Source organism: Bacillus rossius, chromosome 1 (genome assembly GCF_032445375.1).
Source record: "Bacillus rossius redtenbacheri isolate Brsri chromosome 1, Brsri_v3, whole genome shotgun sequence".
Taxonomy (NCBI): domain Eukaryota; kingdom Metazoa; phylum Arthropoda; class Insecta; order Phasmatodea; family Bacillidae; genus Bacillus; species Bacillus rossius.
This window is the reverse complement of record NC_086330.1, coordinates 121,242,728-121,264,174: the sequence shown is the minus strand read 5'-3', so window position 1 is coordinate 121,264,174 and position 21,447 is coordinate 121,242,728. Positions and strand designations below refer to the sequence as shown.

Genomic DNA, 21,447 nt, shown 5'->3' with positions numbered 1-21,447 from the left:
GCAAGGCAGAAATGTATATATGCATATAGATAAGTAATAAAAATGTGCGCAAACGTTATAAAATATAATTAAAGTCCAAATGCGGCTTGCCAACAAAAATTCATATAAAATTTCCAGTTAAAAAAATCGCCCCAGTCAACCCTCATATTTCTGGGGCGCTCATTTAGTTTACGAGGCGGTTTTTCAAACTCTTCGCTTAACTTTGCGACTTCGGCTGCCGATTCACATGATTTGTTCCTGTATGCGTTGGACTTTGAAAGAAGAGATAAATCATTTCTTTTCTCAGCAATTAATGCCATTGGCATTTGCCAACAGTTCTTTAATGAACATAACATCACTTACTGCTTTATCTTTAAATTCATCGTACACAATCCTCATTGCTACTAGAGTTTTTCCTGTTAAATTTTCCACAAGCATTTCTCTGTTGACGGAGAAACCACGTTCTACAGATGCTTGGCCATGAGACAGTCAGAATAAGTAACTACTTTCCACATATCTGTATACTGTTTGTCGTCTAGGAAATAATTATAAATAAAAGAATCTAAGCTTTGAGTAGTTCTATCAAAATTTCTAAACTGTGAAGGCTCTGGTGACACTTCTCTGAGGAACATTGAACTGTAGTAAAGCTGCTTCACACACACCTTTACTGATCAGTTTTCTATTTACAAGCTGCTGAGGCAACTTTTTAAATTTTACAATTGTTTTATTTTCATTGCATAGTAGAGTTCTAGGGTCAAGACACCTGTAAAATCTCACTACAGGATTTTTCAATGGATTTTTATCTTGAATTCTCTTAACCAATACTTTCAATAACTGTAGACATTCAGCATTGAACACAAAAATCCTTGTCTGTGGCAACACAAATATTCAGTTATTTTCTTGTTGCAAAACCAATTTCAATACTATTCGCAAACATTATGTTATCCTTGTTATTGGGAGAAAGTGCACACAAATCTACATCAGTTTACTTTATCCGAAACTTCTTTATGGGTAATTACATTATCCGTACAACAATTCTATTGTGTCAGAAGCTTGGACAGGAATCATGTGTGAATCAGTCTGGTAGCACTTGAGGTATGGTTGTATCTGACTTCCAATAAAGGAAAAGAAATACAAGTTGGCAACCATCGGTGTATCTTTAGTAGCCTTCTGAACAGTCTGAAAAGACTTGGTACACAGAGCAGATTTAGGTTTACCTTTGTAAGAGTCGACAAATGCTGTAACTTGTGGCCAAATAGCAATAGCCCATTCTGAAACATCCTCCACCCACCTAGTTGAACAAAACTTTAATGGAAACAACAAAGTTTTTTCTTTATTCTGTACAAAGTCATTACTTCTTGCAGGCGAATCTTTGAATATTTGCCACAAACATCGCAAAATACTAGCAGTATCCCATCCTGTTTCCTCCACTGCAACCTGAAAAGCTCTATGTACAGTATGGACACTACATGTACCAGCATAAATTAGCAGTGGATAGTCCGGATATTGGTATTTCCTTTGGCAAATATAATCCTTGTAGGCTTTCAAATTCACATTAAGTCTATCCATTCCAATCTGCACAATATTAAAAGAGTTTACCTCTTCCATTCCTTTTTCTAATCATTATTTACATCATTGGCTCTAGCATGTAAACCAATATACCTTGTGCACACTAGCTGAGAGCTTACATCCCAGAATCTCGTTGGAAAACTTTATTAACACTTCCATCAAAACACACCACAAAGAATTCTGATTTACGAACACAGTGAACAAGCCTATCCTTGATGTATGGAGCTATACCAAAACACAACAAATAGACACTCTTGTCTGCTGCACAAGAATATTTTGTTGCTATATGACTGTCTGGGAACATAGCAGCAAAGGGTATATTGTTGTCTTTGCAAGAATTGAATGACATATGTTTCATTACAACAAGTGTCCATAAAATCTCTGCCTTGAATGTGGATTCAGCAAGAACATGATTCGATAAAGTAATCGGTTATTTTTTCGACACCTCACAAACGGTAGACTGGGGCTCACTATGAATGCAATTTTGAGATGAACTTGCAACAGCATTTTCTTTTACTGTGGATGCATTGGGAATTTTGAAATTATCCCCTACTGACTTAGTTGTATGTAATACTTCAATCATCTTTACGTGTTTTCCTGATTTCATATGACTCTGTAATGCTGACGCACCAATATTTGCAATATCAACATTATTTTTATATATTGTACAGAAAACAACATTTCGATCAATTTTATTTTGTTCTAACCACTGTTTATATATGGGATCCGACAACCATTCTATCCTGAAACTACACTTTATAGCAGAGGCACTCATATGTAATAAAACTCACGCGATTAAAATTTCGTTAAAATATTGACGCTGCATAAGAAAATGTTTAAAACTGTGTAAAACGGTGTAAAGCTCCTAAACATTTTCGCGGACTATTAAGCAACGCTTATCAAAATATTTACGTTTGTTAACCTTTGCATGAATCCATAGATATGAGTTCCACTGAAAATGCATCACTTCGTTGAAAATAAGTAATGCCTATCGATAGTGAACCAACGTGTACCGAAAGAGCAGCACTAAAGTGCTAGTTAGTGTATTAAGCATTTTTAGTTTATAGATGAACGTCTGCTTCGCGACATGTTATCTATGAATTATTGTTTGTTTACAATACACGCTGCACGGACAGAGAATTTACTTCATTTAAAAGAAACTGTAGTTATTCAATGAGGTGATTACTGTACCAGAGAGTGCGCTAAATAGAATTTCAAGGATACCAATAAAATTTCCGGGACAATCTACACTTCTTTGCAATTTCCAGGATATTTCCAGTACTGGAAACAATTTGTTTGGAATTCCAGGTTTTCCAGGACGTATATGAACTCTGTTCTTAACTCGATCTGCTACGACAAATTCTTATTGCGAACGACTGCTGGTAAAATCGGCACGTTCTGAAGCTCACGTGTAACTGAAGAGTCCTCGTCCGCGCCAAAACCTCACTGCGCATTAGTCGTGGCAATGAAAGGCTTCAGAATCAGCGTATGAGCACGCACGCCTCGCTTATTCGCCCTCTGGGCGTGACGTCACGTAGCAGATACGGCGAGTGTGTCAGCAGGCCGCTTGTTGTGTGGGTCGGGTCACTCGCTGTTGTCGCGCGCTGGGATGTTCGTGGAATAGTAACTGCACCATCGTTGTCTTCTGATTGGCCTCGTGGATCCCAAGGCCCTGGGTCACCCAGCGTGTCGGTGATTTCATTTTCATATTACTTCGCTCTGAAGGCCCTTTCGAGAGCTGTGTTGCGTGTGTTGTTTAGACGCAATTTCGCCACCGGATATTTACTAAATGTCATTTGTGAGCTGTAAAACGCCACACGGCTTTTAACTTCTTTCAAATTATACTTAGTGAATGTAAATTGACAAAATTGCAACAACAAATGTTAAACAGCTATCGTGATGTATTTACAGGAATAAGGTATAGTCTTCGACCAATGTAATGAAAAGAACATGAACTAACCAACCACCACGAACTTTGTCGCTGTCGCAGAATTATTTTATTGAAATAATTGTGTGTGGGTCAGAGCCTTAAAAATATCTTCAAGTCAGTTTTCGATAGATATGTTTCCAGCCAGTGTCGAATGTGCGAAATTCTACTTATCGCCTAACTAAAGCGAAGAAACCTAGTGTGGGTGTTACAGAAGTAAAACACTGTACTCTTGAGCGGGAGAATTCTGGTTCGAATCCCAGTTCGCGGGTTTCTTGATTTCTTGTTTCCCCGAAATCAAACAATTTCCTGAAATAACAAACAGGCGAATGCTGGCCGATTTCTTCCCAATTCCACGATTTTTATGTTTAGAGTGCGTGTATGTGCACATATTTATGCTGCTGGTTAATTACGACAAAATAACATGTCCCAAAAGTAAGTGACGAAAAAAGTTGTTACATCCAATTATTTAAATGAAATAATTCTGTGACAGTGACAAAATTTGTGGTTGTTGTGGAACTTCATTAAATTAAACATAATCTAGACGCTCAGTGTTCAATCTTTATCTTTAGTGATGAAAATATTTCTCGAACATTCTCTTAATGAAGGAAAATTGGAATGACTCATGACAAAAATTGTAATTCTTTCTTACAAATTTACTGTAGAAAATTTGAAGCAGCTTTCTTTGTGCCATAAAACACCAAAAATCTCTCATAATTAAAAAAAATCCCTTTGGGCACAGCCTACAGGCGTAGGTAGATTTTGATATACCTGTTTCTTCTGGAAACTTATAGTAAACTTATATAAAATCCTGTAAATTTTTGAGAACTTAATGCACATAACATCCTATATAATCCCAATATTAAAAAAAAGATCGATTAAAAATTTTCTCATTTTATGCAATTGTTATTGACCTTCAATAACTATTTCTCATCCCTTGTATATAAAATTATTTTTGGCAAATATTTAAGATAATATTAAGTTGGTTAAAACTAAATTCCAACTAATTTTACTAAGGAAATTTTAATTTTATTTTTTAAATTTTAACACATATTTTTGCGGTAATAGTTCGATTCATCAAAAATAGTTTCAGCCAAACGTTTTAGGTAATGTTAGGAGTTTTACAGTATAACTGATTTGACAGTATATCTAATTTAAAAAGTTATTTTTTGTCTTTCTACCCTTGTTATTACCACTTTTGCAGTAATGGTATGTTACATACAAATTACTTTAGACAAACGATTTCAACATTATTTAAAAAGTCAAACAAAAATAAGTATTAATTCGATAAGAGTACAGGGTAGGGAAGTTTTATTTTATTATTTCAACCCCAGGTTTTTTAACCCCTTGCAGTAATGGTTTGTATTATCAAAAATTGTTTCAGACTAAATTTTACTTAAAAATTATAATATTTACAAACAAGTGGAGCGGGTTAAATGGTATGCCTACTTAGGGAATATTAAATTTGTTTTTTGTATTTTAACCCGCCTTCATCCATGCCTTGCAGCAATTGTATAAAATTTATTTCAGACAAAATTTTGATAATATTTATAAGGTTTTAAAACAGTTTGAATTAATTTGATGGTGTACCTACGAAGGGAGTGGATTTTTTATCCCTCTTTTTTTTCAATCCCTTGCAGCAATGGTTAGTTTAAACAAAAATAGTTACAGATGTTGTGCCTACGAAGATAGAATGATTTTTTTTGTCCTCCAACCCTTGTTTCCGAATGTAGGAAAATATATCAATTATATTGCTAATCCGATTCATTGGAAACCTTACTAGTTGTGCAGTTGTTTCCAGATAATGTTTTCAGTTGTGGTCATGGTAACCTCTAGTCTTTGTGTAAATTTTTTTAACTGTAGGGTTTTGAAAAAGTGTACCTTAAATAATGGGGAAGAGGTGTCCCAACTTAATTATTTGGCTCTGGGCCCTTCGTTTCTCACGACGGCCCTGGTTTGGACGTAAATCAACTCCGATGAATGAACTTCTAGTGTTCACTAGTTATTCCACTTTATCATTTATTTGATTCCTAAGCCGATCAAAACTCCTGCTAAATAAGGTTGGATATAATGGTAATCATATAAAATTCTAGTCTAAGAAATGAACTACGAGTCTGCGGATCGCAAACGGCCGTTATCATAGAAGCGTGACGCCCCATGTGGCGTGGCAGTGTTGCTAGATAGTGGAGTTAAATTCTGATACCACTCACATTAAAATTATGGTGCATTCCATAGAAACGTTGTACACTAGTAAAAATTGGTTGTCTGTAAAGTCGGTTTACGGATGGTAGTTTAACGTGACAACGTCAAAACAAAACATTGATGAAATGATTGCATACTTTTATAAATAAAATTGAATCCTTTTTATTTTAATAATAAAATTATAAATACTTGAAATTATACTAGTAATCAGATTTTTAAAATGCAAGAATAATTAACCTTTATTGCAGAAATTGTTGTTGTAATAAGCAATGAAAACCACATTAACTTTTCGTTTAAATATAATTATGAACAAGTTTTCATATAAATAAACTGTAATAAAATATCTAACATAACCTACTATTACTGCACTCGCCGACAGATGCTACTTTTTTAATAATAAAAGAATAAATACTTTAAATTATACTAGTAATCAGTTTTTTTTAAATGCAAGAATAATTAACCATTATTGCCGAAATTGTTGTTGTAATAAGCAATGAAAACCACATTAACTTTTCACTTCACTTTATAAACAGTCGACGAAACAGTTCACGTGTAGATGTAAGTTGTGTGCTGCCGCTGTCTTTCTTCTCTTCGGACGCATAGGCCAATCGAGTGGAAGAGAGATAGATGCGGCGCAAGCGTACAATGAGCGTAACGGGACACCGCGCAACGGAACAATGTGCATAACGGGACACAGCGAAACTGAACAATGTGCGTAACGGGACACTTTTTCGTGCGTGCAGCCGGCGTTCATCGATTTATTAGACGTCACGTCAAAAATAAATATTATTTTTCATGTACTATACATTATTTTGATCCAATTATCGTCGTTATTGTAAGGTGAATATTTTTAACAGGTCTTGAAGGGGAGAAGGAGGGGAGGGAATGGTATGAACTTTATCTTGACCCCCACCCGTCACTCTCGTACTCTCACAGAATCCGTTCTCTGTAATAAATAGAAATACTTTAATTCCTAATTGGTGTCCGCAGCTATTGCTAAGGCCCGTTTTACAATTGCTCGATAACGAAGACGGATCACGTAAACTGAGACTGATCTCACGGAACAGAGTTTCTACAATCGCACGCACATACCTATTTTTATTAGCTCAGCAATTTTAAGCTCTTCCGTTTACGTTGTGCCATGTTAAGGTTCTAAATACTTTTAAAACGGTTTCATGTACATGCCCGTGTAGTGTTCTAATATAACTTAGTCGTTTATTTTTATTATAAACGTAAATTTTTCCCGTGTTCTGATCTCGAAGCATTATACATTTCTTTACCTTGAAATGCAATCCAATTGGTTGCCATTTGTTAAGTTTCCGTGTATTTTGGAAACAGCAGACGCGATAGTGAAATGTTCCGGGAGATTCGTCTCCGTTTCAGTTCCCTTATAGAATAGGCCTTTCCGAAATAAAGTGTCACGTATGTTCATATAATTTTTGTGACCGTCGTAGCGGGCAGATAATATTAATTGTTTTGCTCGACTTCTTGTACACAGGGACTTGTAGAAATTTTAATAAGCCACATACAAAACTGAGTATCGTGCTAAAGTTTGCGATGTAGGTTATCCTTCAGTGGGCTGTGTCGGGTGGCATTCGTCATGGGTTGACTCCTGATAAGAACGTTACAAGCGAGCGGCTTTAACCGAGTTTGGAGGCTTGGGCACGCGTACGGTGTGTTAGGCGAGGGCAGATATCACAGGTGGTTTATGTTTTTATTTGGCGCCTTGCAACGGTAAAGTGTACATAACTCAGAAAAAAAATTCATTTCGGCTCAGTCTACAGGCCTAGGTAGATTTCGAAATGTCAATTTCTTCTGGAAATGTTTTGGAAACTTTTATAAACTTCTGGAACATTTTAAGATCTTAATGTACATAACATTCTGTATGTTCTCCAATATTTCAAAAATTCCCATGAAACATTTTCTCATATTCCATGCAGCGAAAATATTTGGAATGTTTTTATCTACATGCATCCAGCATTGAATAGTTTTGAATGAATTTCATATTCCTCCAACTAAGGCAGTTATTCAATTTTTTTTACCTTCAACGCTATTTTTCATCCTTTACACTAATACACGATAGTATAATAATTTCTTTCTACCAAGGTTTAAGATATTACGTTTCATCAAGAATTGTTTCAGTCTAAGGTTTTATATAAAGTTTAGGATATTTACAATAAATTATAACGGTTTTGATAATATATATTAAAGTTTTTTTCTTTCAACCCTTGTTTTTTCCAATCTTGCAGTAATGGTTGGTTACATTCAAATTTATTTTAACAAAAGTTTTGTCTAAAACTTTAGACAACATTTAGAAAGTAAACCAAAATAAGAATGGCTTCGATAGTGTACATGGAAGTTTTATATATTTTATAATTTAACCCCAGATTTTTTCAACCCCTCGCAAAAATGGTTTGTATTGATATAGGCTAAATTATAAGATTTACAAACAATTTGAAAGGATTTGAGGGTGTGCATTCTGTTAAGATTTATAATGTGGGGAGAACTGGGTTCGTAAGGGATAACCCAATTAAGTTTTATCACAGTTTTATTAATTACTAGTATTTACCCGAATAATAAATAATTGTATTTCAAAATGTCCGATCACAAATGACTGGCACTTAAAAATGTTTATTCTCAAGTCACTCAATGTTTGTCAAGTTCCACAGATCGCACTCCTCACTGGAGCCAGGCTCAACAGTGGTTCGCCCCTTACCTCGCGCCTGTCCACACACACAGTCTCGCGCCACTCAGTCGCCGCACTCTCGCGATCCAGTCGAACTCCGCGTCGCACTTCCCTTCGCTCTCGGAGTCGCGAAACTCTCGCCGCGTAACTCTGTCGCCAAAACTGTCACGGAAGCCGGCGTCGCTGCTTAAGTACCTGGGTGCCCTTCTCGAACCGATGAGAGCGGCAGTGACAAGTCGCGTCATCCCAGGCCGACCCGACGCCCGAAAAACCAAAAGAGCGTCGCTTGTTCACGCGGCGGGCCGCGGAGTTTCCAAGACAGCTCAACGATAGATACCGACGCCGAGTCCGGACGATGCGCGTAGACGGAGGGGAGTAGCGACGACTCTTGTAATCCGGCCCGGCACGCGTGGCACAAGCCCGCTTGTGAACTCTTTGCTTAAGCAACATGAGAGTTCTAGCACAAGCGGGCTTGTGAACTCTTTGCTTAAGCAACATGAGAGTTCTAGCACAAGCGGGCTTGTGAACTCTTTGCTTAAGCAACATGAGAGTTCTAGCACAAGCGGGCTTGTGAACTCTTTGCTTAAGCAACATGAGAGTTCTAGCACAAGCGGGCTTGTGAACTCTTTGCTCAAGCAGGATTAATTTTGAACTTTTTTTAAAAAAATTGGTAATTTATGATGTTCATAAACGACATCCTCCCTGACGGTTTTCTCTGAGTGCTTCTATTTTATTTTTATTAGGTGGAATTTAAAAAAAAATCATTATTCAGTCAAATAATAATACCTATACCCTGAGAAATCTGAGAAACACTAACTGGAAGAACAAACTACCTTCTCCTTGGAGTCTAGCGATGCCATCCCTCTATTGCGATCGTTAGTGAGAATCCTGCATCCCGCATGAAAAAAAGAAATAATATTTACCTGCAAGCAATACGTGGTGTCATCTGTTGTTGAAAAGCAGAACTACTTTCAGCAAGTACCTTTGCATGAGATAACTTAACTCTCGCTTAAGAAATATTTTAAAAATTATATTTAAGTAATGGTTCCAATTGGTAAACTGTCTGTTTGTATCTAACATTAGTCAGAGTAACTAATATGAATCCTGATTCGGTGTCTGTCGCTGTATCGAAAGGACACAGGTGTAAGTTTTGCAGCAAAGAATTTATCTTGAGAAAGAATGGAAGACAACACCAGAAGAATGACTGTGTTAAAAATCCACTACGCAATATGATAAGTTGCGTTCGATGTAACAAGTCGTTTACGCGGAGAGAGAGCTTAAAAAGACATGTCTGAACTTGTAACGTTAAGCCTGCGTACAAGCCAGAGTACAACGATGGATCTACTAGACTAAGGAATAGTGATGTGCATTACGACAATAATTTTCCTTGTCTTGAGAGAGATTTTGTTCGTGGCTCTTCCGATCTCGACGAAGAACTTAAATTGAAGGACGATGATGATTTATGGAAGAATGAAGACAATGGAAGAATCCTTAACGTGAAAAGTGAGAATACATTCCAGCCGAATTCAAGTAGATCTTTCTTACTTTGTAAAAATGATGATGGACTCCTAAAAAGGAAGCATGAAGACGATAATGACACTTCGACATCATCGATATCGAATTCATATGGTAATCTGGGTGAAGAGGATGTCTTCTACAGTGATTGTAACAGTGACTCTGAGGCTGTTGACAAAAGCATAGACTGTGATGAAGCACCTAAAGCTGACAATATCGAAGAATGTAACGGTGTCCTGAGACCGAAACGATGGAAACGACGTGTTATAATAAATAAATCTGATAACGCTTATTATGATCACTGGGACGATTGTGATATTAAAAGTATTTATAATAAACAAGCAAGTGAGATGGTGGAAGAAGAGATTGATTACACATCGTGGAAAGATCCAAACTTATTGGTTGACCGGCTAAGACTTCTACATGGCTCACTTTGTGCAGGAAACTATTCGTGCATAAAAGAAATATCCTTCATACTCGAAGAACTGAGGAAAGCTGGCTACATACAATAATGACTTATTTTACTTCTATTTGTATAATCTTAAGAAATAAATTAAATATAAAAGTAAAAATTTAATGTTTTTATTTCTTGCATTCTGATTTCTAACTAAGACTTAGTTCTCGTAACTTGTGTTACCAAAAGTGCTGCCTTTTTGATGGTGCTTCCAAAATGTGCTTCCTTCTTTTGTTGATGGTGCTTCCAAATGTGCTGCCTTTTTTTATGGTGCTTCCCAAATGTGCTGCCTTTTTTATGGTGCTTCCAAAATGTGCTGCCTTTTTTGATTGTGCTTCCAAAATGTGCTGCCTTTTTGATGGTGCTTCCAAAATGTGCTGCCTTTTTTGATTGTGCTTCCAAAATGTGCTGCCTTTTTGATGGTGCTTCCAAAATGTGCTTCCTTTTTGTTGATGGTGCTTCCAAATGTGTTGCCTTTATTGATTGTGCTTCCAAAATGTGCTGCTTTTATGTTGATGGTGCTTCCAAAATGTGCTTCCTTTTTGTTGATGGTGTTTCCAAAAGTGCTTCCTTTTTATTGATGGTGCTTCCAAATCTGCTCTCTTTATTGATTGTGCTTCCAAAATGTGCTTCCTTTTTGTTGATGGTGCTTCCGTTTTGTTGATTGCGCGTAGTAAAATATGTAGTGACTGAATATTTACTAGTTCAAAACCTCTTGGTGTTACTAAAATATTTTTCAAGGTCGCTTGGTCCTTTAGTATGTATAAAAATTTCATGATGGTCTAAATGACTGTAATTATCTAAAGACGAAGAAGGTCCTGCGGTCCTGAAATGACTAGCCTATACGTCTGATATTGTCATGACTCGGTCTCATGGTCCATAGAAAATTGGCCTGTATGTGTGGCTTTGTACATGAACGATTTATAGGTTATCGACTAATTAGACTTTCATGTAAAGCATAGCGGTACTGTATTTAATTCGATGGTCAGGTATATAGTCTTGAGTTGTTTTTCGTAGAGTGAATGATTAATAAATTCCCCGAAAGGTAATGGAAAATAAAATATATTTAATATTTAGTTACACCTGTCACTGGTCAAGCAGTGTGTTAATTACTTCTGGAACTATTAAGCAAAGTATAATGTTATTTATATCAATTTTCTTTTATTATGTATTTCAGAGTATATTATACTCTATGTAACTTGGGTGTCCAAATCCGATCTCAAGACACAATGCGAGCATGCTTAGGGCTTGGATGGTTGATCACCTCGTTCGAATGTTGGAGGCCGCCAGCAAGGCGGGGGGACAACAACGGAAGCAACGGTACATGTGACTGGACTGGAGGGGGGTCCTAGCGGTATAAATTGAGGTCAACACCCTAGACACAGCAGTCAACACATAGTCGTGTGGGTATAGAGCTGCTACAAATTCAAGCAAATGCTGTTCGATCCAACTGCAAAGTACGCGGAAGTAACGCCAGGATTCTGCCGTGTGCACTACGTCACCGAGGATGGTTACTTCAACTAGAGGTCTGCAACTTTGGTCATCACTGGACCAGTGATTGTGACGAGGAGGCTCCGGACATCATCGAGACATCCTGCAACAAGGTAGATTGTGTCGTCCATTATCTAAGACCTGACAGTACATTGGCAGTCGAGCTGAAACTGTGGTGGTGTAAGGACCTACCGCAGAAGTAGTTAACAGAGATGTCTAACTTTCAACCGAACAGGATATACTCCAGTGTAACACCTGGGCTATGCACTGTTGATTATAGTGAGTGGATCGACGGTGTTTTAAAACATTTTTCGGAGAGTTGTGACGCTGTGTTTCACGAGAAACAGGTTTTAAACCCAGGACCTCAAGATACGCCTCTAGAAGTTATCAACTGTCTGGGCTATGGAAATTGTAGTGTGAATATGATGAGAGACGATACAGTTCTCCCTGCAACGCCTGAAGAGGTTTTCGCACATGCATTCAACCTACCAACTATTCAGTCACTGCCAGCATCTGCATGTGGTCAGACTTCTTCAGTCCAGACATCATCTAGCTGTACCCAGATGAGTCCCACATCGCCAGCACCTACTACATCAGTAGCAGTCCAGCATAAACGCAGGCGTCAGCTTCGCCTTCCTACATCTCGCAAGAGTCGAACCCGAGATCTCAGTCATCTAGGTCCGATCAGTGAAGACACCACTCAAGTATGTTCCACAGAAAACACTAGTGATGAAAGAACTGTTGAAATTGCTCGTGTAGCAGTGCGTTCATTACTTCTGGAACTATTGAGCAAAGTATAATGTTATTTATATCAATTTTCTCTTTAATATGTATTTCAGAGTATATTATACCCTATGTAACTTGTAGTTATAATAAATATTTAGGTATTGGGTCTCTGGTTTATGTAAATAGGTTATGTTGCCTTTGTCACTATGATGTGCAGTGTGTGAATATTATGTACTTTTATTGCTCATTATTTAATTCTTTTAAATCAGTGTTTTTTCTTATCCCTTGCTGTTTATAATAAGATTTAAATAAATATGTGTTTAACATTTAAGTTGTTTGCTTTAATTTCAAAAAACCATTTAATTGCCGCTATTATTGAATTGTAACTATAAGTTATTAGTCTCCTCAGCTAGAGTGATTGCTTTAATACATAAATTCTAACACTACCTTCGAGATGTCTTCCGCCACTACGAGAAGAAGAGAGAGACTCTACACAACACCAATATTTTATTAATACTCTATCATCATTTCTTGAATTATAGACAAAATACAGTATCTTACCGGACTTTTTTTATTGTAATTAATGTTGGGAAATTTGTTTCAGCGATGGTTTATATATTTTTGTATGTTGACATTCTTGATGGTTATCAAATGTTTGCATGTGGGTGTAATATATATGTCATTTTGGAGTAGGTACAGTCAGTTTGTTTGTAGAGGTCATAGAGGTAGGATGTGTACGAGTATATTAATTAGGACTCGTCAGATACCCGGATGGCAGTGACGGCAACAGAGAACTTGGTGAATACAGGCTACCGACTTGTCTCGACTGGTTACACATTGCATAACACTTGTAGGTTTTTAAATTCAAACTTGGCGTCATCTGGCGACAATGCCTTGAATTAAATATGGTCGACAGTGGCGCCATCTGGTAGCGACTTTATGAATTAAAGATGGCGGCAACGGAAAACTTGGTGAATACAGGCTACCGACTTGTCTCGTCTTGTCCCCCGACTTTTCTCGACTGTCTAGACTTGTCTCGACTCGTTCCCGACCTGTCTAGACTGACTACATAACACTTGGCGCCATCCGGCAGTAACTTTAAGAATTAAAGATGGCGATGGTGGCGCACTCCGGCGGTAACTTTAAGAATTAAAGATGGCGATGGTGGCACACTCTGATAGCAACACTAGGAACTAAAGATGGCGACGGTGGCGTCATCTAGTATCGATTATATTAACTAAAATATGGCGACGGTGACGCCATCTACCAACCAACTTGAGAACCAAGATGGCGGCGCCTCTGACAACTAATTTTTGAATTTGGCGCGCGATACTAGCGACATCTACCAGCCAACTTGAGAACCAAGATGGCGGCGCCTCTGGCAACTAATTTTTGAATTTGGCGCGCGATACTAGCGACATCTACCAGCCAACTTGAGAACCAAGATGGCGGCGCCTCTGGCAACTAATTTTTGAATTTGGCGCGCGATACTAGCGACATCTACCAGCCAACTTGAGAACCAAGATGGTGGCACCTCTGGCAACTAATTTTTTGAATTTAGCGCCATCTGGTAGTCTGTGCTGGAATTAAAGATGGCGGCTGTATAATAATTTTTATTTCAAATGTGGCGCCTTAGGTATGCATTAAGGAAGGCAAAAACACCCTCCCCCCCATTTATCATAAACTTGCCGTCAGTACGTAGCATATATAGATTATTTATTCCACCATATCCCAATTGGTCTCGTGGTCTAGTGGTCAAGGTGTCCGCCTCGTAACCACGACATCCTGGACGTTTTCACGTCCCATGGATCGAATCCCAGCCTCGGCACTGAAAATATTTTAGTTAAAGAAAAAAATAAAATAATCCCTGGTGCTATCTGGTGGCGACCAACAGAACTATATGACGTCACAAGATGGCTGCCTCCAGCAGACGAAAACAAGATGGCGGCCACCAGCAGACGAAAAAATATGGCGGCTGATGATTACATCGAATTTCGAAAAGTTGAAGTTCGAAAAAAAAAATTCGAATCCAAGATGGCGGCCGTGACGAAAAGTGCAACGGTGACGTCACGATTCGAAGTTGGTGGAAATTTCTAGAAATACAAAATGGCGGATGGATTAGCATGGATTGGCATACAGATTAGCATGGATTAGCATATGGATTAGCATAGATTAGCATACGGATTAGCATAGATTGGCATAGATTAGCATAGATTGGTACACGAATTGGCATAGATTAGCATAGATTGGCAAGGTCAAAGGTCAAGGTCAAAGGTCATGATGACGTCATCCAAGATGGCCGCCGATGACGTCATCCAAGATGGCGGCCGGCTCCTGGCTCCTGGCTCCTCCGCCTGTGCTTGAACCCCCCATTTCCAACTACTCCCGATCGCAGATGACGGTCACTTGGGCGGAGCTTGTGAAAGGGGAAGGAGCAGGAACGACGAATAAGGGATAAAGAAGGGAAAGAATGTAGCGGAGGAAGCGCAGGGGAAGGCGTTGAAGCCTTGAAGGAGAGGCGCAAAGCGATATTGTTACAAGCAGGGCTGCCACTCATGGGTTTTTCCACCCAGATCTGGGTTTTTCCAATGGTGTTTGGGTTTCTGGGTTTTTAAATAATGAATTCCAACAATTCTAGGTTTTTTATAATTTTAATTATTTTTATACCTAAAACAATAATAAAGGTAGTAGCTACTGTATCTGTTGCAATATCTGTTTGATAAATGCAAACAAGTCTATGTGTTTCACACACAAAAATACATATAAACACAAAACTAGTTTTCAAGAAGCTAAGTCGAATATTAAATTAAACACATTCTTCAAAGAGGCTTGCAGAACACAAAACCAATGCAACAATTAACCTTCAAACCAATCTTGTAGAATCAGACTCTGAATAAATACTAACGTACATGATGCAGTTTTATAAAAACAATTACCGGTTTAAAGAATGCAGTGATGGTGTTTGTTTTGTCATGTATATATTTGTAGGTTTTTTTATGATATGTGCTGGTCCAAGAATTACTTATACAGCCATTTTGCTGCAGTGTAATTTTCTTGTATTGGTTGTATTTAACTGTTTTCAGTCTTGTAAGGTAATTAATTGTTTTATATTAAAACCAGTTATGTTTATATTTTTGAATTAGTACGCAAACATTTTCAACGATAGCATTTTAGACGCATCTGGGTTTTTTACCCATGTGTCTGGGTTTTTTTTGTAGGTTATCTAGGTTTTTCATGAATATCAGAGTGGCAGCCCTGGTTACAAGTCGTTTTGTTTATTGTTCTACTTCAAAGTACGCTCAGTGCACAGTGCGTGCACCGTCTCGTTCAATAATAAAACTAATGAAATTTTAATATTAAAAAGTACATTAATACAAGATATAATATTTATATTTGTGCACCTAACAGCTATGAAAATGCAAATAAATTCTCAGTTGACACTAATAACAGATGTAATCAACATATGGACTTTCTTTTTTCGAAAACAATTAGTAACTAGTGTTTTTATACATTAAAAATTCACGATTTTATCAAAAATAAAAAAAAACAGATAGGTACATTAGTGAGCATACTATATCAATGTTTTTTCAAATGTTTCTTCAGATTAGTCGATGATTTATAACTCAGTTTTTGTTTACACAAATTACAATTAGCAAACTCATTATTTTCCGTGAAAAAATTCCACACAAATGAAGTCTTTTTCGTGCACTTATCCATTCCTTATTTCACTATAAAGATACTAACTACTAAGCATGACAGCCCGCAACATGGTGATACACGGCCAGGACGAACTGCAGTGAATGTTGAACTGATTGATACTGGTTGTATCAGGCGGGCATGAGAGTATCAGAGGTAGAGAATTACGAGGCGTGATAAATAATGTATCAGATTCTCCTTCCGGTCGCACGGTCTGCGTACGCGGAGCTTTGTTGCCTCCTGGGACCGTCTGATACAGAAGTATCAGAGACTTGTAACATGGTACAATGCTGTATCAGTATCAGGTTGGAACAGATACCGAAAATTGCTGTCACAACCCACCTCTAATACAAGTAGTGGTGGTTCGTCTCGACGACCCTGGTTAGCACCGCAGTGTTGGCACGCCTGAGGTGCGACGGCGCGGACGAGAGCTGACGGCGCGGTGTTTGTGTGGGTGTTGCAGGTTCCCGCTGACCGCGATAAGCGCGCCTGGCGCGTCGCTGAGCTCGCGAACCCAGAGTGCCCGTGACACGGCGCCTGGGACGGTGGCCTGCTGCCTGCGCCTCATGCACTTGTCTGTGCAGCTGCACAGGTGATGCACCGCATTCTGCACTCTGAATAGTTTTATGAATCATTCAGCTAAAGCTACAATACAGTAAGTCCAAAGCCTTGGTGAGTCAGACAAACGTAGCCAATTTACAATGTCGCGTACCTGTGGCTGTTTGAAAAAAATCCCCCCCCCCCCCCATACCAAACCATCTTTAAACAAATGAGAGAAGCCGGTTTCCTTTTTTTATTCTTTTTTTACTCTTCTTTAAAGTTGTCCTGTTATGGCTTGGGGCTCGTTTGGTTCTGAGGTACTGTAATAGTTTCCATTTTACTAACGACATATACAATAAAACTTTGATTTAATTTGTTTTAAATATTTCATTAAGTTATTAGTTTACGAAATAACTTCAATGACCGAGAAACAAAAATAAATGCTCCGCAAATGTGTGACTTGAATTGTTTTTTTTCATTTGGCATAAGTAACTAGGTGAAATGTTATGGCCATAGACCCTGTCAGAAAATGTGTCCCTCGTAGAAACCAAGACTGATAAATAAAGAAAAGTGCATGTAACTCAGTACACGTGATAGACGTGAAACTACTTTGGCAATTCAAACGATTACTCGTAAGCATATTGTAAGGGGTAAAGGGCAGAGAGAGAGAGAGAGAGAGAAAGAGAGAGAAAAATAATACAATTTTCTTAGTAAATATTACTCACTGTTGTAGTAGACCACAAAAAAAATTGTGCGTGTTACTGTTTCTTCAAGCAGTTCTACCATATAGAACACGCCACAACTCTGAACGAAATCTAAAATTCATAACAGGTAGTGCTATGTATGCGGGAAATGTAGGAACTGTCTCAACAGCGCTCTCTACGTTGCTGGTTGAACAAGGAGGAATGTGAGGGCGCTGGTAGCAAATATAAAATTCAAGGCATTCGCAACTAACTGTATATGATACCTGTATCTATTTTCTGAAACAAGCGCATGTGCACTCTCTTTACCTTATTATTTTGTTCATCTTATCTCTCTCTGTTCTATTTTTTTTTTTTTTTTTGGGTGGGGGACGAATCAACTCAAAGAGAAGAACTAAAACGAGCCTAGCAACGTATACAACATAGTGCTCTCTTTATATCTCTTTGGCCAAGTACCTATTCTCTGTCTTTTTTGTGTCAGAAACATTTCACAACAATGTTCCACGGAAACGTTGCATTAAAATTCGGCCTTGAAATTTTACTCTCATCGCATCAAAAAAAGTTTGATTTCAAAAATTTGAATAAAAAATGCAGAAAACAAGGTGAGCATTGTCAAAAGAAAATAACACATGTGGAATTCTGAAGAAGGAATTGAATCGGAAAAATCCAACAAAATAAACAGCACAGAAAAGAACCTAATGAGGACGACATAACTGAAACAACTACAAAATAACAGACAACATGCTCTTGGCGACACAACGAAGGCAGTGCAGGTGAGACAGTTTCGATGTTCTGCGATGGTGTTCCCCTTACCAAGCACACAGCAGGCTGTAAATTTTACAATTTTATTTATCAGTCATAGTTCTGTACGACGGGCAAATTCCTTCAAGTGACGCACGTTCATAACTTTTCACCTAACGGTGGTTACATAGCGAATAAAGAAGAATGAGCTCACCTACATTTAGTTAGATTTAGTTAAATTATTTCAGCGTTCGGTAAAACTTTCCTTGCTGTCCTTTACAACGAACGCAAGCTTTCGTAATCATTCGTAGTACTACGTTCGAGGGCACGTTATTTTACCGTACATCGCCCTCTCAGAACACAGATCGCCTGTGTCGCGGCACACACTAAAACAAGTTGAACACGCTTATTGTGAATGTTCCTTATGTACCGCTTTCCGATGGTTCCAAGCGAAGGTGAACCAACTCAGGCAAAGGCGTTCGGAACTGTTCGTACGCTCCGTCGTGTCATTTGTATGTCCTGTGATTAAAATTAGATGGACAGGCTTTTTTTTTTTTTTTTTTTTTAGTTTGAATGGCTGGTAAAGCCGTTACCAAACTTATTACCTTACTATACTTAGAAAACATGTTGATTAGTTCACGATTTGGAAGAGAAAAAAATGTGAGCGAGTCTTTCAGTACTCACCAATGACGTGTAACATCTAACCTCGGTAACCAGCACATTCATGTGTTCTCATGTTGCAAATACACTTATTATACGAAACTCGCGACATAAAATTTCACTTAGAATACTTAAAAATAATGCCGAGTGTATTAAATATACTTAAATTGTGTTTTCAAATACATTTCTGAACGCGAATCGCACCCGCCACTAGATTTCTGTACCGGAGCATCTACGTCGACGATCGAATCATTCCATTTGCTGACCAAAATATTTTAAACTATAAAATAAAATGGCTCTGATAAAAACGGAAAAGAATTTATATATGTGTGTTTGTGTATGTGTGTGTGTGTGTATATATATATATATATATATATAAATAAATAAATATAAACAGATTTGGACCTTAATTTTACAAGTAATTTTATTAGTATGCTGTCCATCTTGTCAAAATTAATTAAACAGTTGATACTATAAAGTTTCCCTTTGGCTTTGTGAACTTTGGTTAGCGCCATCCGCCACAAATGGCAGCACCGTGGTTATACATTTCAGTTCCATGCGTCTCCCGTTCCATTCACAAAATTTACCTCCCACTAAATGTCTAATAAAAAGAGCTAAGGTGTTATAAATCAGAAAGTATAATGGTTATGTCCGTGTATTATCTTCCGAACTGTAGTGAAACAGGGACCGGAAAATGCAGCGGGCTTTAGACAGAACGTTTGAAATGGAAAGTGACAGCATTTTTCTCAGCGCCTGACATGTAGGCCGCCGTAGATGCACGCCAGCTGGGTGGGTGGGACGAGGCCAGGCGCCCGTTCATGGGCGAAGGATGGAACAACGCCGTGAGGAATGGGGTAGGTCGGCGAGCATGAGAGAGCAACAGCACAGTGGGTCATCTTATACCTTGTCTCATCCTTATTGCGCAGTGGACATTTTAATGTGCATTTATTCTCTGCAATGTCACTAGCGCTGTCTTTTTTTGTGTGTGCTCTATTGCCAGATATACCCAAAGAGCACAAAAGATATAGACAAAGCTTTATAATGTAATGAAAAAAATTTAAAAGTGTAAAAAAAATTAAAAGGAGAATTTTTAATGAGAATTGGGAAAAATCATGTGATAGTATTAATTTCTTATGTTTTAAAAAGTAACTAAAAGATGCCATCTTGGTTTCAACAGATTTTTTTCCCGTCAAGTTCGTTTCATATAATTTAATAATAAATATTTTGGCTCTGTTTTACCATAACAATGAAATGTGTTATTAAAAGTTACCGAATGCTACAAATAGTTTCTCCTGTGAAATAATAATTGGTGTTAAGAATTTAATTTTTCTTTTAGAATGTATACAACTGCAATGATGCTGTCAAGACATTGTTGTATTAGAAAAAATAGTAAGATTAAAACTTTGTACAACTATTAGTAATGTAGAGAATAAGATATATTATTAATAAGCCGGGTAGTATCAGTCTGGCAACAGTGGGTGCCATTTACTTTGTACTGCAAACTAAGCGTGGGCCAGTCTATAGGTACTGTTCTAGGAGTGCCCAACCACCCAAAAATTTGTATTGTTTCTTTTACTAAGCAACCTGTTATACAGTAGGTAACAGACTGATACTACCCGGCTTATCTATATATATAAAAATTTAGCTTCCGTATGTATTTGGCCGCAAAACTCGGAAAGTATACGATGGTTTGGATTGGTGGGCCAGTCTATAGGTACTGTTCTAGGAGTGCCCAACCACCCAAAAATTTGTATTGTTTCTTTTACTAAGCAACCTGTTATACAGTAGGTAACAGACTGATACTACCCGGCTTATCTATATATATAAAAATTTAGCTTCCGTATGTATTTGGCCGCAAAACTCGGAAAGTATACGATGGTTTGGATTGAAATTTTTACAGAACATTGCATCTTAACAGAAGAGTGTTTATATGAAATAAAAGTTTGGGAAAATCCACCGGAAAAGTCGGAAAAAAAAGTTTCTATAACTAAATATCATGGTCACCCAACTTAGTTGTGACCACGCTCGACGATGCTGTACCATATTGTTGAAGTTCAATTATTTTTACAATTTACAATTTAATAGGATTTTTATTCACACATATTTTCACCCTTTTTTACATGTTTTGTACATTTTTGGAATGGCATCCCAGCACGCAGTGCTCTTTTGCCAAAGTTATTTTACAGATATTTACAGTGATTGATTTTATTTACAGTTTTAATTTAAATAAAAGGAAATTTTTTTAAAAACCTTGCACATCAGGCTACTCGACCATTGTGCCTTGACGACTATAATTTACACAAATATGTGTGTGTGTATATATATATATATATAAATATATATATATATATATATATATTTCAAGAAAGAATAAAAAACTTTATTTAACAGAAAGTCCAACATGTAACATTTCAAAAACATCAGGAATGGGAAAAGTTCTTCAGACGTGCAAAATCATTGTATGGGATGAGTGTACAATGGCTCACAAAAAGTCATTGGAAGCATTAGACCATACACTGAAATATTTGCGAAATAATCCAGATCCATTTGGGGGAGTGTT

At 37.6% G+C, this 21,447-nt stretch overlaps 1 protein-coding gene across 4 annotated transcripts in view; it reads left to right on the top strand.

Moving 5' to 3' along the window:
* The window catches only part of LOC134543716 (band 3 anion transport protein), a 337,233-nt gene that overhangs the window by 142,255 nt on the left and 173,531 nt on the right, over nucleotides 1-21,447 (top strand). For 3 of the 4 annotated variants that reach the window (XM_063388400.1, XM_063388397.1, XM_063388398.1), the window contains exon 2: nucleotides 16,709-16,837. The gene's annotated coding sequence lies outside the window, so the exon portion shown is untranslated. Of the gene's footprint in view, nucleotides 1-3,142; nucleotides 3,241-16,708; nucleotides 16,838-21,447 lie in introns of those variants that run through there. The other variant, XM_063388401.1, reaches the window with a different exon arrangement.